Genomic DNA, 16,430 nt, shown 5'->3' on the forward strand with positions numbered 1-16,430 from the left:
GCTGATTTGGAGGTTTATATACCAGTTGTATAGCATCGTTCTTTGGGTGTGAGGGCGATCTGGCTGCGACATCTGTCACCCCATTGATCGCTAGGGTTGATTCGGCTGATCTGGCTGGATAGGCGGGTGTCCCCCTTCCCTCACAGCTCCATGTGCGTCCCTCCCGAAGCTCAGCGCTCGGTCGCAGAGGATGGCCCCCTAGAAGAAGACCGCTCCGCCGGTCTGGGTATATGACGTAGCTACTCCCCTGCTAGACTAAACCTCCAAGACCATTTGTAGGATCACGTAGGGAAGTCAAGCTCCAAGACTTCAGACACATCCAAGTAAGGCACTGCACGTGGCAGTCTGCCGTTCTTTTTTTCCTTTTTTTCCCCCTAATAAGGCATATTATCACGTGAAAATGATGCTGTTAAATACTGCTATAGTCAATGAACATAGGTGTTTGTATTGTCCAGCCATTGAAATTGCATCTGCTGTTGACCTATTGTGGTGATAGGCAAATTGTAGTGCATCCAGGTCCTTGCTGAGGCAGGAGTTCAGTCTAGTCATGACCAACCTCTCAAAGCTTTTCATGTGAGTGCTACTGGGTGATAGTCATTATTGTTCGTAGACACTGGTATTATTGTTGCCTTTTTGAAGCAGGTGGGAACTTCTGCCTGTAGCAGTGAGAGATTGAAAATGAATACTCTTGCTAGTTGGTTAGTAGAAGTTTTCAGAGCACTACCAGGTACTCTGTCGTGGCGTTCCACCTCATAAGGCTATCTTTTAAGAGGGTGAATCCTTGCATAGGCCTCTGAGACAAAGATCGTGGGGGTCATCAGGTGCAGTAGGGATCTTCACAGCTGTAGTTACATTCTCCTTTTCAAAGCAGGCATAGAAGGCATTGAGTTCATCTGGTAGTGAAGCATTGCTGCCATTCATGTTATTTAGAAACATAGAACATAGAAACATAGAAAACCTACTGCACAATACAAGCCCTTTGGCCCACAGAGCTGTACCAAACATGTCCTTACCTGAGAAATTACCTAGGGTTACACATACTGTAGCCCTCAATTTTTCTGAGGTCCATATACCTGTCCAGGAGTCTTAAAAGACCCTATTGTATCCGCCCCTAGCACCATCACTGGCAGCCCATTCCACGCACTCACCACTCACTGCGTTTTTAAAAAAACTTACTCCTGATATCTCCTCTGTACCTACTTCCAAGCACCCTAAAACTGTGCCCTCTTGTACTAGCCATTTCAGCCCTGGGAAAAAGCCTCTGACTATCCACACGATCAATGCCTCTCATCATCTTGTATGGTTTCGCTTTGTAGGAACCATTAATTTGGTTTCACTTTGTAGGAAGTCATGTCTTGTAAACCTTGGTGTCGTACATCTGGTGTGGCCTCCAACCTTGTTCAAAATTGTCTTTTCACCCTTAAACTAACCCTCTGCAAATTGTACCTGGTTTTCTAGTACAGGCATGGGTCGCCAGGCTTGAATGCCACAGATCTCGCCTTCAGTAGATGGCGTATGTCCTGGTTCATCCACGGCTTTTGGTTTGGGACACACTTTTGTAGGCACACACTCACCCACACAGGTGTAACCCCCAGGTTCTATCGGCTGTGTAAATCTAGGGAAGACTATCTCTGGCTAAGCCAAACGTGAAATCTGAGGGACAAAACCTCTTGTTTGTGTGGATGCTGCATGATCTGTTTCCCCCCCCCCGTTACAAATCAGTACCATGAAATAACAGCCAGTATGCCATATGCAATTAAACAATTTAGCTTTATAATTCTTAGTTTGACTAAAGGGTTAGTAAAGAAAAACTAAAAGAAAAGGGCCCATTTTAATGAAACAGTCCAATATGCACAGGTTGGAGCTCATGGTTTCCCTTTCATTGGTCCTCCATCGATTTCCCCGGGTTTTGTCGACTCCCAGACTCACTCCAAGTCCACTCCGTCCTGGTGTCTACGACCACTCTGTTTTGGCATCTTCTCTTTCCATCTTCCTCCGAACAGAAGATCCAGATCACCTCGGTTTCAGGCACACAGCAAGAAAAATAACACTCCCTTCATTGGACAGCGCCCATTCCAAAGCCCCCATTATCTCTAACCATGATCCAAACACTGCTCCTACAGAAAAACCCATAACATTAGCAGTGAATCCTTTCCCAGGGTGTTATACAGGTAGCATCATGCAGATATTTCTGTAAGAAGAAGAATGAAGTTGGTGACAACTGTAGCATACTCATCCAGGTTCGAAGATGAATCCCTGAATACAGTCCAGTCCATTGATTCAAAGCAGTCCTGTAGGCGCTCCTGTGCTTCCCTTGTCCGTACCTTCTTGGTCCTCACTACTGGTGCTTCAGTCCTCAGTCTCTGCCTATACTCAGGGAGTAGAAGTACAGCTAGGTGATTAGACTTCTCAAAGTGAGGGCCTGGAATAGCATGGTAGGCATGATTGATGGTGGAGTAGTAATGGTCCAGTATGTTGTTTCCCCTAGCAATGCAAGTGATCTGTTGATGGTAATTGCTTAGTGATTTTTTTTTTCAGAAAGGCCTGGTTAAAATCTCTCAAAACAATGGTGAAGATGTTATGATGCACTGCTTTGTACATGTTGATCCCATTGCTTAGATCATCTAAAGCCTGATTGATATTGGCCTGAGGTGGAATGTAAACTGCTACCAAAATGACCCCGGAGAACTCCCGTGGCAGGTAAAAAGAACGGCACTTAACTGCTAGATATTCCAGGTCTGGTGAGCAGGATTGGGACAGCACTGATACATCTGTGCACCAAAAAGAGTTGATCATGAGGCATACTCCTCCACCTCTGCTTTTAAGAGACTCTATAGATAGCTTGTTATATAACTTATTACTATAAGTTTTTTTATTATAAATAAAATAATATTTTAGTTTAAAGTCCCAGAGGAATTTAGAATTTGGCAAGTCTTCCATAGAAATACCTTTCTCTCCTGAGTGTTTGATTTCTGGGCCTGTACTCACTGGAGTTTAAAAGAATGAGAGGGGATCTCATCAGTCACTGAAAGCAAGCGTGCAGGTACAGCAGGCAGTGAAGAAAGCTAATGGCATGCTGGCCTTCATAACAAGGAGAATTGAGTATAGGAGCAAAGAGGTCCTTCTGCAGCTGTACAGGGCCCTGGTGAGACCACACCTGGAGTATTGTGTGCAGTTTTGGTCTCCAAATTTGAGGACAGGCATTCTTGCTATTGAGGGAGTGCAGCGTAGGTTCACAAGGTTAATTCCCGGGATGGTGGGACTGTCATATGTTGAAAGATTGGAGCAACTGGGCTTGTATACACTGGAATTTAGAATGACTGGGGGGGAGGGGATCTGATTGAATCATATAAGATTATTAAGGGATTGGACACACTGGAGGCTGGAAGCATGTTCCTGCTGATGGGTGAGTCCAGAACCAGAGGCCACAGTTTAAGAATAAGGGGTAGGCCATTTAGAACAGAGCTGATGGAAAAACTTTTTCACCCAGAGAGTGGTGAATATGTGGAATGCTTTGCCCCAGAATGCAGTGGAGGCCAAGTCTCTGGATGCTTTCAAGAAAGATGGATAGAGCTCTTAAAGATGGCAGAATCAAAGGTTATGGGGATAAGGCAGGAACTGGATACTGATTGTGGATGATCAGCCATGATCACAGTGAATGGTGGTGCTGGCTCGAAGGGCCGAATGGCCTACTCCTGCACCTATTGTCTATTGTCTATAAAACCAATTGAATATTGGAAAACCTGGATAGAGTGCATGTGGAGAGGATGCTTCCTTTCATCGGGGACTATCGAACCAGAGGACACAGCCTCAGAATAGAGGGATGTCCACTTAGATCTAAATTGAGGAATTTCTTGAGCCACAGGGTAGAGAGTCTGTGGAATTCATTGCCACAACCAGCTGTGTAGGCCAAGTCATTGGGTATATTTGAAGTGGAGGTTGATAGGTTCCTGAGTAGTAAAGGTTACAGGGAGAAGATAGGAGAATGAGGTTGAGAGGGATAATAAATCAGCCATGATAGAATGGCAGAGCAGACTTCATGGGTGGAATGGCCTAATTCTGCTCCTATGTTTTATGGTCTTTTGGTGCTCTACACTCAGTCTGGTCCTATGAGCAGTGAGGTTTTAGGAGGGCTTGGATTAATTCTGAATCAATGACATTAAGGAACTATTAATTACCTTATCACTATATCTCAAACAATGACCTTAACAAATACTGTGGACGATTCCAATTGTATTTAATTGAAATGTCCACAGTGTTACAAATCCGCAAGAGTGAATCTGGCAATTATTGACACTGGTGAAGTGACAGCCTGCTGCCTGGGTTGTCATGCAGCCTCTTCCTGAAGTTGTATTACTTTAGGTCCTGGTAACATACTTCTCCAAGTTTCTTTCCAAACGTTACCAAAGCTTTTGGGTTTAAAAAGGTTTCTTCGTGGAAATATCTTGACACAGGAATTAAATCACTCCTGAGCTCTGATCAGTCTGGTCACGGATGCAGTGAGAGGTTGTAAGAGGACTCTATAATCAAAACTCTGTGCTGTGCTAGAATATCAAGGCCTTGCTCATGGCTTTTTGTGCAGGTGTGTGTAGGGGGCTAGTAATCTGCTGGGCGGAAGTTTACCCATTTTCCCCGAGAAATTCAGAACTGAGGATCATGGATTTCACTGCACCTGTTGCACTTGATAACACAAAACAAAAATAAAAACTTTGAGTTAAGAAGCCCTTCTTATGATCTCGGGACCTTCATGGCACTTTAAAGTTTGTTTTAAAAACAAGTTACTTTCAAGAGTTGTTAAATTAAGGGTGGGGGGGGAGGTCAGTGAATCGGACTTGATGAAAACAAATTTCAGAAGTACATGAAAGCAACAGTGGAAATTCCTCCCACTGTTAACTATTTAAATGCTGGTCAATAAATACGTGGTATCTTCAGCCATTTCCTTTCTCCCCATTTCCTGGAGGAGGACAGTAGGGCTGTTGTGCATCCTTTGAGACACACCGATCCTACTGATTTAGTTTTACTTTAGAGATACAGAACAGACCTTTCTAGCCCACGGAGCCGCGGTGCCCAGCAACCCACTGACTTTAGCCTCATCACAGGACAGTTTACAATGACCAATTAACCTAATAACTAATATGTCTTTGGACTGTGGGAGGAAACCAGAGCACCGGAAGAAACCCCACGTGGATCATGGGGAGAACATACAAGCTTTCTTCGAGAGGGTGCTGAAATGTAAATCCGAACTCCGCTGCCCCGAGCTGTAATAGTGTTGCCCTTGCCACTGTGATACCGTGGCACCCTAATTTTATTTAAGTGTTTCAAGCTCTTGCTGATTTGTTTTCAATGTTTTCTGTTTTAACTTGGAACATAGTATAGTACATTGCAGGACCTTCAGCCCATGACTTTTTAACCTACTTTAAGATCAACCTAGCCCTTCCCTCCATTTTTCTTTCATCCATGTGCCTATCTAAGAGTTTCTTCTATATCACTAATGTATCTGCCTCTACCACCACCCCTGACAACACATTCCGTGCACCTAATACTCTGTGTGTAAAAACAAAACCAAATGTCTCTGGTTGGGTTGAGTTGTTCTCTGATCTTGACAATTTACTTGCAAGTGTTTTGTATGCTTAACAATCAGCTGATAAGTATATAAAGGCCAAGCATTCGGAGGGCATGTTACAATCAACACCGCTCTGATGATGTCTCCTTGTATGGTGATGAAACGTTTGCAAGTAAATTACCAAGATTGGTGAACAACTCAACCCAACCATCGACCACCTGAGCAGCATGTTTTCTGAACGATTTCCAACCTTGCCTGTATCATCCTCCCTGTAATTTATTCCCAACATCTTAGTTATGCTCTTTTCTCAATGCTGCCAGCAGGTAGAAAGTGCAGGTACCTCTGGACTCACTCCAGCAAGTTCGAGACCAGTTACTACCCCTCAAACATCAGGGTCCTGAACAAAAGGGGATAGCTATACTCATTGAAGGACTCACTTAAGGATTCTGTTATTATTGTTCTGTTGATGGATGCTATATTATTATTTCATTATTTATTGCTATTTATTTATATCTACATTTGCACAGCTTGTTTACAGTTCTATAGATTTGCTAGCTATGCCTGCAGAAGAAGAATCTTAGGGTTGTATGGGGTGACATATATTCCAACAATAAATTTTGCTTTGAATTTTGAACTCTCGTATTAGCTAATTCCACCTGGGAAAAGTCTATGGCTGTTGACTCTATCCATACCTCTCATCTTGTAAAAGCGCTATCAACTCACCTCTCACCCCCCTTTGCTCCAAAGAGAAAATCAATCTCTCCTCATAAAACATGCTTTCTAATCCAGGCAGCATCCTGGTAAACCTCTTCTGCTCCCTCTTAAGGGCTTCCACATCTTTTCTATAATGAGGTGACTCAATACTCCATGAAATGAACACAATACTCCAAGTGTGTTGTCTTTGTCATCTCTTTGGTTATTCAAAACACCAAGCTCAATTCTTCTGTTTTTGACAAAACTTCTTAATGTGCTGCTTTCAATCAAACACCATCCACAGTTCCCCAGGTTACATTAAAGATTTTTAAATAATACACACAAGTTGCTGGTGAACGCAGCAGGCCGGGCAGCATCTCTAGGAAGAGGTACAGTCGACGTTTCAGGCCGAGACCCTTCATCAGGACTAACAAAGAAGAACTAGTAAAGGATTTGAAAGTGGGAGGGGGAGATCCAAAATGATAGGAGAAGACAGGAGGGGGAGGAGTGGAGCCAAGAGCTGGACAGTTGATTGGCAAAAAGGATATGAGAGGATCATGGGACAGGAGGCCCAGGGAGAAAGAAAAGGGGGATGGGGGAAGCCCAGAGGATGGGCAAGGGGTATAGTGAGAGGGACAGAGGGAGAAAAGGAGAGAGAGAGAAAAAGAATGTGTGTATAAAAATAAATAACAGATGGGGTACAAGAGGGAGGTGGGGCATTAGCAGAAGTTTGAGAAGTCAATGTTCATGCCATCAGGTTGGAGGCTACCCAGACGGAATATAAGGTGTTGTTCCTCCAACCTGAGTGTGGCTTCATCTTTATAGTAGAGGAGGCCGTGGATAGACGTATCAGAATGGAAGTGGGACGTGGAATTAATGTGCGGCCACTGGGAGATCCTACTTTCTCTGGCGGACAGAGCGTAGGTGTTCAGCGAAATGGTCTCCCAGCCTGCGTCGGGTCTCACCAATATATAGAAGGCCGCATCGGGTCCATCCCATCCCTTCCAGTTTGCCAGTTTACCTGAAGAACTTTCAGTTTCTTTGAGAGAATGGCAAGTAAAATATGGTGTAAGCTCTCAATGGCATTTACCCAGAGATAGTTTTGAAACTTCAAAAGTCTGCATACAGAGTATTTGTTACAGGTATTAATCCTCAACAATAATGATTAGTCAGGCACAGAGACAATCTGTATTAACTGGCAAATACCTTGATGGACTCAGCTACTAGTAAACACATGAAATTACAAAACTAAATACCTCTGCACAGACACCCTCTTGGTTTCCCTGACCCTCCATGAACAATCAAAGAATAGAAAAGGGAATACCCAGGAAAAGGAGTCCTTTCTCGATGAAAATAGTTTGGAAGATATGTAGCTTGGGTGGTTGATCAGTGGGTTGAGCTGTTCTCGGATCCTGGCAACTTCAAACATGTTGCGTCCATGAGGAGACATCGTCAGTGCACTGTTGAATATGGTGTGCCCTCTGAATGCTCAACCTTTATATACTTGTCAATTAGCTGATTTGGAAAGTCAATTGTGATATGCGGATGAAATGTCATCGCTGGTTGGCTGTGTGGTGAATAGAATTTCAATCGTGCACAAGCCAACTGCAACATTAAGGAGAGTACTTTGCAGACCAAAAGAACAAATTGAGCCATTAGACAAGACCAATGTGGTCTACAAAATCCATTGTTGGGACCGCAGCAAATACTATGTCAGCCAAACTGGGAGAAAACTATCCACAAGGATCCATGAACATGAACTGACCGTGAAGCGTTATGACCAACTCTCCCTAGTCTCTACCCACGAAGATCGAGGGGGGCACAAAGTCGACTGGATATCAGTGAAAGTCATGGTGCCAGCAAACACATGGCATGTAAGCGAGTTCTTAGAATTGTGCTTTTCTGTGACCAATTCTGTAAACAAACACATAGACCTCAATCCTATTTATGAGCTAATGCTGGTGAAATCCCAGACCACAATACCTGAAGCTCGCCACACAGCCAATCAGTGACGAGATTTCCTCCCCACATCACAATTGAGTTACTGAAGTCATGCCCAATTAGCTGCTTGAAAAGTATATAAAGGCCAAGCATTCGGAGGATGCACCACAATCGAGTGTACTGATGATGTCTCCTTGCATGGTGAAACGTTTCAAGTTAATTATGAAGATCAGAGAATAACTCAACCCGACCATTTCTCTTGAACCTGGATAACTCAACCTGAACCCATTTCTCCACATTAACAACATGATGTCATCTACTTCTGTGATGGTTGGTTTCCATAGAGTTGTCGTTGCTTGTGCTCCCTAAATCCTCCATTCTTATCCTTTTCGTTATCAGATCAATCTGTTCTGTTTCAACTTTGTTGGCTCAGGTATATGACCTGTGTCAGCCTCATCCTCCAGCCTCTGTCACTATTCCCACCCTCCCCTCCAACTGTTTCTCTTCTCTTCCCCTCCCCTCCCCCCTCCCCCCCCCCCCAAAATCTGGATCCACCCATCACTTTGCAGCCTTTGTCTCCACCATTTCCACCTTCTGATCCTCCATCTGCCTATCAACCCCTCTTCTCCCTGGATCTACCCAGCACCTCCCATCCTCTCTCACTATTCCCACCATCACCACCTCCATTTGCCTATCACCTCACCACCCCGCCCCCCCCCCCCCCCCAATCTGGATCCATAAGACAATGAGGCCGTAAGTCATAGAAGCAGAATTAGACTCTTTGGACCTTAAGATATAGGAGGAGTGTTATGGTTTCTGACTTCAAAACATTAAACTAATTCAAATGACGACATGGAAGTCCAAAAATGCAGGTGTAATTTCAAGTTGGAGGAGAGGAGAAGATGGCGGCGCGACGCAACTTGCAGCGGCCTCTCCGGTGAATTATATCTGTTATCTGTCAAGTAGGGGCCGTGCACAATCCTGATTTGATGGAGACAGACATGAGAGCACGGAGGAACATCTAGAGAAACTTCTGAAATGCCTGCTTCGCTGCCACTGCTGCTGTGTGATCCTGAATCTCAGGAGGGGAAGGCCCTGAGTCCTCGGCTTTGCTCGTTGCTTGGCGGCTGGGGCGGGGTCAAAGTGCTTGGCAGAGATGGTGCTCGGTGTCGGAGGGCTGGTCGGAGGCTTGAAGTTTTCGGATGGACTCAGAGTCGGCTGTGGCTGGGTGCTGCATCAGCAAGTGTGCGGCACTGGAGGTTCATGGCAGGGAGAGTTTCTCCCTTCTACTGTCTGCATGAGATGATGGGCTATCGGGACTTCGAGATTTTTTTTTTACCATGCCCATGGTCTGCTCTTTATCAAATTACAGTATTACTTCACACTGTTGTAACTATATGTTATAATTATGTGGTTTCTGTCAGTTTTAGTCTTGGTCTGTCCTGTGTTTCTGTGATATCATACTGGAGGAACATTGTATCATTTCTTAATGCATGAATTTCTAAATGACAAATGAGGACTGAGTGTCCTCCTAATCTAATCTAAGTTTACTTTTTAGCAAGGCATATGTATCATATGGTAGTGTGATGTATGCAATTAACATTTTTTTACAGATGACCTGTAATTAATTAAACGAACAAGAACACTTGAACTATTACACTCAAATATCAAATACACAACACTCCTCCCTGCTTAGATACAAACTCTAACTCAATATCAAATGCACCTCAATTATATACACAGTATATTATATAATACAACTGCTGTATTATATACTGTATTACTGTATATACAGACATCCACAGCATAGTAAACTTTAAATTGTCCATTCAGGCCTATAGGTTTAATCTCCAGAGGATTTCTTACTCCTGTGGGATAACGTCTTTCGTGACAAGGGAGGGCAATCTGCTTGGCAGGTGACATTTGTGGCTGTGGAAAACTTTCAGGATCTGGGGCCTCCTCTGTGGTGGATGTAGGAGTTGACCCTGAGATTGCAGGAAGTGGTTCTGATGGTTGTGCCCACTTTTACAGTTTGTGCACCTTGATCTTGAGAAGGTGTGTTTAGCTCACTGGAATATTCTCTTATTAATCCTTCTCTTGCTCCCTTTATGAACTGATGATCTCTCCTCTTAGTTCTCTCATCCTCAACATCATCTGATGAATCCTTTGTTTTTGTATCTCCATTGACTCCTTTATTTTTGGTCTTCTATTCATTCCAGCTGGGCTTTGATCTTCATGTCTACTTTTACAAGCAGCTTTTAGTCTTCTGCTTGAAATTCATGCAATAAACTTAATGTATGCAGAGTAGAGACTGGTTCTTTTCACTCACAAAAACTGAATGCTTGCAACTTTCCTGAAGCTCCTTGAACTCTCTTCCTGCTTAAAACCAAGCCACAGGTTGTAAGTTTATTTAGGCATGTTGCCGACAAAAACTACTGCAGTCAGACCACCGCTTTTGTCACTTTTACACTTCCCCTGAGCGGCATGGTCCTTCCTTGGTCCAATATGCTTTCAAACCAGAGCCACAGAAGTTGGCACAAATACCTGTTTGTCTTCTGTTGAGCAATGGTTCATGGGGTACAGTGTGGAGACTGTTTTGGCATTATCCAGTACCTTTCGGATGGCTCCATTGCAGGGGATGTGACATGAAAATGGTGGATGACTCTCCAATCAGGTTGTAGTTGTCTCAGTCAATCCTGCCCCACTCTGTTGGTCCTTCTGTTTTTACTACATACAAGTTCTATGTTGCTTGTAGGTTGCTGCACTTCATTGTTTGGAATGTCATTCCCAAAGGAGTTATATTTTCTCCAGGGTAAACTCTTATTGGATATCTGCAGTCTTCAGTTTAGTATATTTGAAATACCATTCAAACTCATTTTGTGGAATGACTGAAACAGCTGAGCCAGTGTTCAATTCCATTTTAACTAAATTACTCTTTACATCTGGTGTAAGCCATATTGCTTATCTGTTGTTAATTTTTACAGTGTAAATCTCAAGGCCACACAATCCTGTGTCACTCTTCACCATCAGATCTTTTCCATCAATAGCATGCTCATTTTTGAAACTTTTACCTTTATCTCCTCTGCAGTCCACATTTTTTTTCTGCCTGACACATTCTTTGTATCTGTCCTAGTTTGTTGCATTTTCTACAAGTTTCACCTTTAAATTTGCATTTGTTTAGTGTATGTGAGCCCCTTCCACAGTGGTTAATACAATTTATTTGGCCAGGCTAGTTTCTGTTTAAATGCTGCAATTTTATCCACACTCACTTTCATTCCTAACTGCACCTTAATTGCATCTGACTGTTGATTCCACTGAAACAGTAAATTCCACTGCTCTTTTAAATGTAATTTGTGCTTCAGTTATGAGCCATTTTTGAGTTTTCTTGTAAGATTTCACAAACTAAGTGATCCCTTAATGTGTATCATTAAGCTAATTACCAAACTGCAAATACTCAATCTCTCCTATTCAGCGAAGGACTCCCCTTTTTCATTCTGCTTATGAAACTTAAGAGTGTTCTGTGGTTGACAATGGCTTGGTTCTAATTGTTCCTGCATTACTTTGAAAATATCAGGAAAGCTCATTTCTGCTGGTTTGGTTGGAGCAGTCAAACTTGGAAACAAACTATATGCCTTGAAACTCCAATGCACCAAGCAAAATTGGCACGTGTTTCTCATTGGCTATTTCATTTGCTTCAAAATACAAGATAGTCATAGAAAAGTACAACATAGAAACAGGTCCTTCGGCCCATCTGGTCTGTGCAGAACCATTTGGACTACCTACTCCCATTGATCTGCACTAGGACCATAACCCTCCACATCCATGTACCAATCCAACCTTCTCTTAAGCATTGAAATCGAGCTCATGTGCACCATTTGTGCTGGCTACTCTTTCCACACTTTCACGACTGAGTGATGAAGACTCCCCTTAAAATTTTCACCTTTAATCCTTGACCCATGATCTCCTAGTTGTCGTCCCTTCCAACCCCGGGAAAACTGTTCCAAAAGTTCAGTATACATGAGCAAATTAACGGGTGTGTAACCAAACTCGTGAATCTTTCTGACGTAACCAGCCATTTCTGCTTTTTTTTCAATGATTATTATCACCCGGGAGCTACTCTATTAACCTGTGAACTCTTCCGTTGTTTTTTTTTAATTGGGCTGTCTCTGCACATGCTAGGCTGTTTCTTTTAAAATCAACAATTCCTCACTGTTTTTTTGAAGTTTGAATGCCTCACTCCGCTCTAACAGATCAATAGCCTTCTCTGGTTTGTTTTTTAAAAAAAAAAAATCCTATGTTCTATAACTTCAAAACATTAATTCAAATGAAGACATGAGCGTCTGAAAATGTGGTTGTAACTTTGAGGTTACTTTTAGCAAGATGTGTGCATATCATGTGGTGTCATGTGGTATATTTATCTTCAAATGTCATTGAAATATTAAAAATAAAACATTTGGCCCATTGAGTCTGCTCCATCTACCAACTTCTGCTTTAAATATACCCGATCACTTTGCTTCCACAGATCCATCACTTTCTGCCAAAAGAAATTCCTCCTCATCTCCATTCTGAATGGACATCTCGCTCCCTGAAGCTGTGTCTTCTGGTCTTAGACAACCCCCCCCTGCCCTCCCATCCTTTCCATATCCACTCTATCGAGGCCTTGCATATGTACTTTGATAACAAATTTTTCTTGAACTTTGGGGTGATTTGCTGATGCAGATTCCAGCATCTGCCTCTCGTGTCTCCATTGTGGCTTCTTTCTCGTTCATTTTTCTGTGTGAGCCTTTTATTTACTGAGTTGTGATCTGGTCACATTACTCCAAGATTAATTTGCTTTGTAAGCAGTGGATGCAATGCAGGGAGCACACGGTACCAGGGCAGTTTGAAACAGATGCTCAGGAAATGATCCATTGGCATTATTGTGAGCTGATGGTCTGTGGAGGAGCTGCTGTGTTTCAACATAATGAATATGACCATACTTCCACATTGAATAAGAGGAATAGATAGTGGATAGCCAGCGCCTCTTCCCCACGGCACCACTGCTCAATACAAGAGGACATGGCTTTAAGGTAAGGGGTGGGAAGTTCAAGGGGAAATTAGAGGAAGGTTTTTTACTCAGAGTGGTTGGTGCGTGGAATGCACTGCCTGAGTCAGTGGTGGAGGCAGATACACTAGTGAAGTTTAAGAGACTACTGGACAGGTATATGGAGGAATTTAAGGTGGGGGCTTACATGGAAGGCAGGGTTTGAGGGTTGGCACAACATTGTGGGCTGAAGGGCCTGTACTGTGCTGTACTATTCTATGTTATAGTACTGTAAGTTGGGAAATAGATTGGCCTTTTCTGTGAAATTTGCTTTTGAAAATTGAAGCTTTACATTTTATAAAAGATGCCAAATTCTGTTTGGCTTCTGACCACTCCTGGAAATGAGCCCCTTTACTAATTAAACTTTGAAGCTTATTCTGAATAAAATTGTGTAGGTGTATCTTTATTAGTTCAGCTTCCCTTGTTTCCCAGAAATTCCAATGCAATGCTGTCTCTGGAGACATGCTGACCTACTCAACTTCAGGGCTAAATGGAAATTATAAATACCAGAAGTTTTGGAGGTGGAGCAGAGTGTATTCAGCATCCATGAGGGGAGAAGGTGGGTGGGGTCACTGGGGTCGCTGGGCATCACCCTACATTGGGCTCAGCAATGACTTGCATTGGCTTGGACCTTGCTTCAGTTCAGTACTTGGAGCTGTGACACAGAGTTGTTGAAGACAGAAGGTGAATTGTTTCACTTTTTCAAACCATTGTCTCCTCATCATTTACATGAGGTTACAATGTACCCAGTAATACTTTGGACCATAACTCCAATCAGACATATACAGCACAGAAATAGGCCCTTCATAGGTTCAATACGCCCAGCTGAGCTAGTCCCATTTGTATGCATTTGGCCATATCCCAAACATTTTCTATTCACGTATCTGTCCAAATGCCTTTTAAATGTGAATGTACCCATCTCAACTACTTCCTCTGGCAGCTTGTTCTATATAGTCACCACTCTCTGAGTGGAAAATGTTGCCCCTTGTGTTCGATTTAGAATCTTTTCCCCTCTCACCAGCTTGGTTTTAGACTTCCCTACTCTGGGGAAAGACTGACTATTCACCTTGTCCTTGCCCATCATATTTTGATCAATCTACATAAGGTCATGCCCCAGCCTCCTTCACTCCAGGGAAAACGGTCCCAGTCTTTCAAGCCTTAAGCCCTCCAGTTCCAGTATTACCCTCATAAATCTGCTTTGCATCCTCTCCAGCTGAATGACATTCCTCTTATAGCGCTGTGACTAGTACTCGGTGCAGTTCTCCAAATGTGGCCTTACCAATGTCTTGTAGAGCTGTAAATGACATCCAAACTCCCGTACTCAGTGCCTTGACCAATGAGCACCAGTGTGCCAAACACCACCAGTATCACCCTGTCTACCTGTGTTGCCACTTACAGGGAATCATGCACCTTGCCAACTGCTGGCTTTATTTCTGGTACCCAAATCATTGATTCGAATTTGAATTGATTTGAATCTGAACTATTCAAAAATAATTCGAGTTTAATTGTCATTCAGCCATCTACATGAATACAGGCAAACAAAACGGCGTTCCTTCGGGGCAAGTTGCAAAGCACAGTAGAATTAGCACGTTATGCTTGTAGTTACAATAGCAGAAAAACAGAGTCACACAGGCTAATATTGCCAGTCCCTGAGTGGCATGGCCTGTAGATTGATGGTGCATTGAATGTTGTCCTGGTCTACCTGTCTTCCACTGTGAGAGCACCAATGGGAGGAGCCAGCCACCAACCCAGCCTGAGAGCTCTGCGCTCTTCCCACATTGCATCCAGTGTCTCCTCTCCTGAGTGGAGACAGCACTGTGGCATGAGGGCCTGGTCTGTGCAACAACTAACATAAGAACATAAGAAATAGGAGCAGGAGTCGGCCATCTGGTCCGTCAAGCCTGCTCCACCATTCAATAAGATCATGGCTGACCTGGGCATGGACTCATCTCCACTTACCTGCCTTTTCCCCATAACCCTTAATTCCTCCTCTATGCAAAAATCTATTCAACCTTATCTTAATTATATTTACTGAGGTAGCCTCCACTGCCCCATTGACGCAGAGAATTCCACAGATTCAGCACCCTCTGGGACAACTGATGTTGTTGATCTCAACAATGAGCTAGTTGTCACGTACCCCATGACGGGGATAATGAAACCAGCAGAAATTGAAACCACTTTGGAGTCCAGTATTGCTATAAACTACTAATATTTATTAGTAACTACGCAATACAGTAATATCAATGTAAATAAATCACACAGGTTAGCAATGATTGTATATAAAAGTAAGTGTGGAATATATATGTCTGAAAATCAAGCTTTAAGTCTAGGGGTAAAAAGATAGTCTTATGATGTTGAGTAAAGTTCAGTTCCGTTCGTGGTATTTAGTTGAGTAGTGATGGAGAGAGAGAGAGAGAGAGAGAGAGAGAGAGTGAGTTGAGTCTTCAGGTGAACTGATGCCGTCGATCTTCTCGTCGTCCTCCGAAATCCGTTACAAGTCACCCACTGTGACTTTAACCAGGGGGACCGATTTTCCTGTGGTGGAGCTATCACACCGCCAAGGGTGGACACGTGGACAACTCTCCACCAGTCAACCCCTTCTTCACCGCTGGAATAGCACTTTGGATCGATCCGCCTGATCGATCCTCCAAAACCCACTTTCTCTGCGGGCACAACAATGCTCACTCAGTGTCCTGATCATGTGTCTGAGGTCTGTATCATCTGACCCCCTATTTATTTCACCAGGCTGAGCATCACCTGTCATTTCAAAGAGTCCCTCCTTCCTTTGTCTCCAAAGAAATGCAAGCAGGCAACAAGTCCTTGAAAGTAACATCAACAACCTGATGTCGGTCACCATAGCAACTTTCGAGCTGCTTGGTGCTGTCTCCAAACCCAACTCAGTAAAAATCCAAAGTTACTTCCATTGCTTTAAAGTGACAGTCCAACCATCAATCTCTCTGGTCTCTCTCTCTCCGTCTCTCAATCTCTCTATCTTTAACTGTTCCAGGTGGACCTCGACCTCCTCTTTCACTACAGGAAACCTCTTTAACTCCCTCTCCTCAAAAGTCTGTACAGAGACATAATATTCAGCTATTTTCCTTTTAATTTCTGCTTTCGTCAAACCTCTCTTTACCTCAACATTCACTTCCT

This window comes from Mobula birostris, chromosome 2, assembly GCF_030028105.1.
Source record: "Mobula birostris isolate sMobBir1 chromosome 2, sMobBir1.hap1, whole genome shotgun sequence".
NCBI lineage: Eukaryota > Metazoa > Chordata > Chondrichthyes > Myliobatiformes > Myliobatidae > Mobula > Mobula birostris.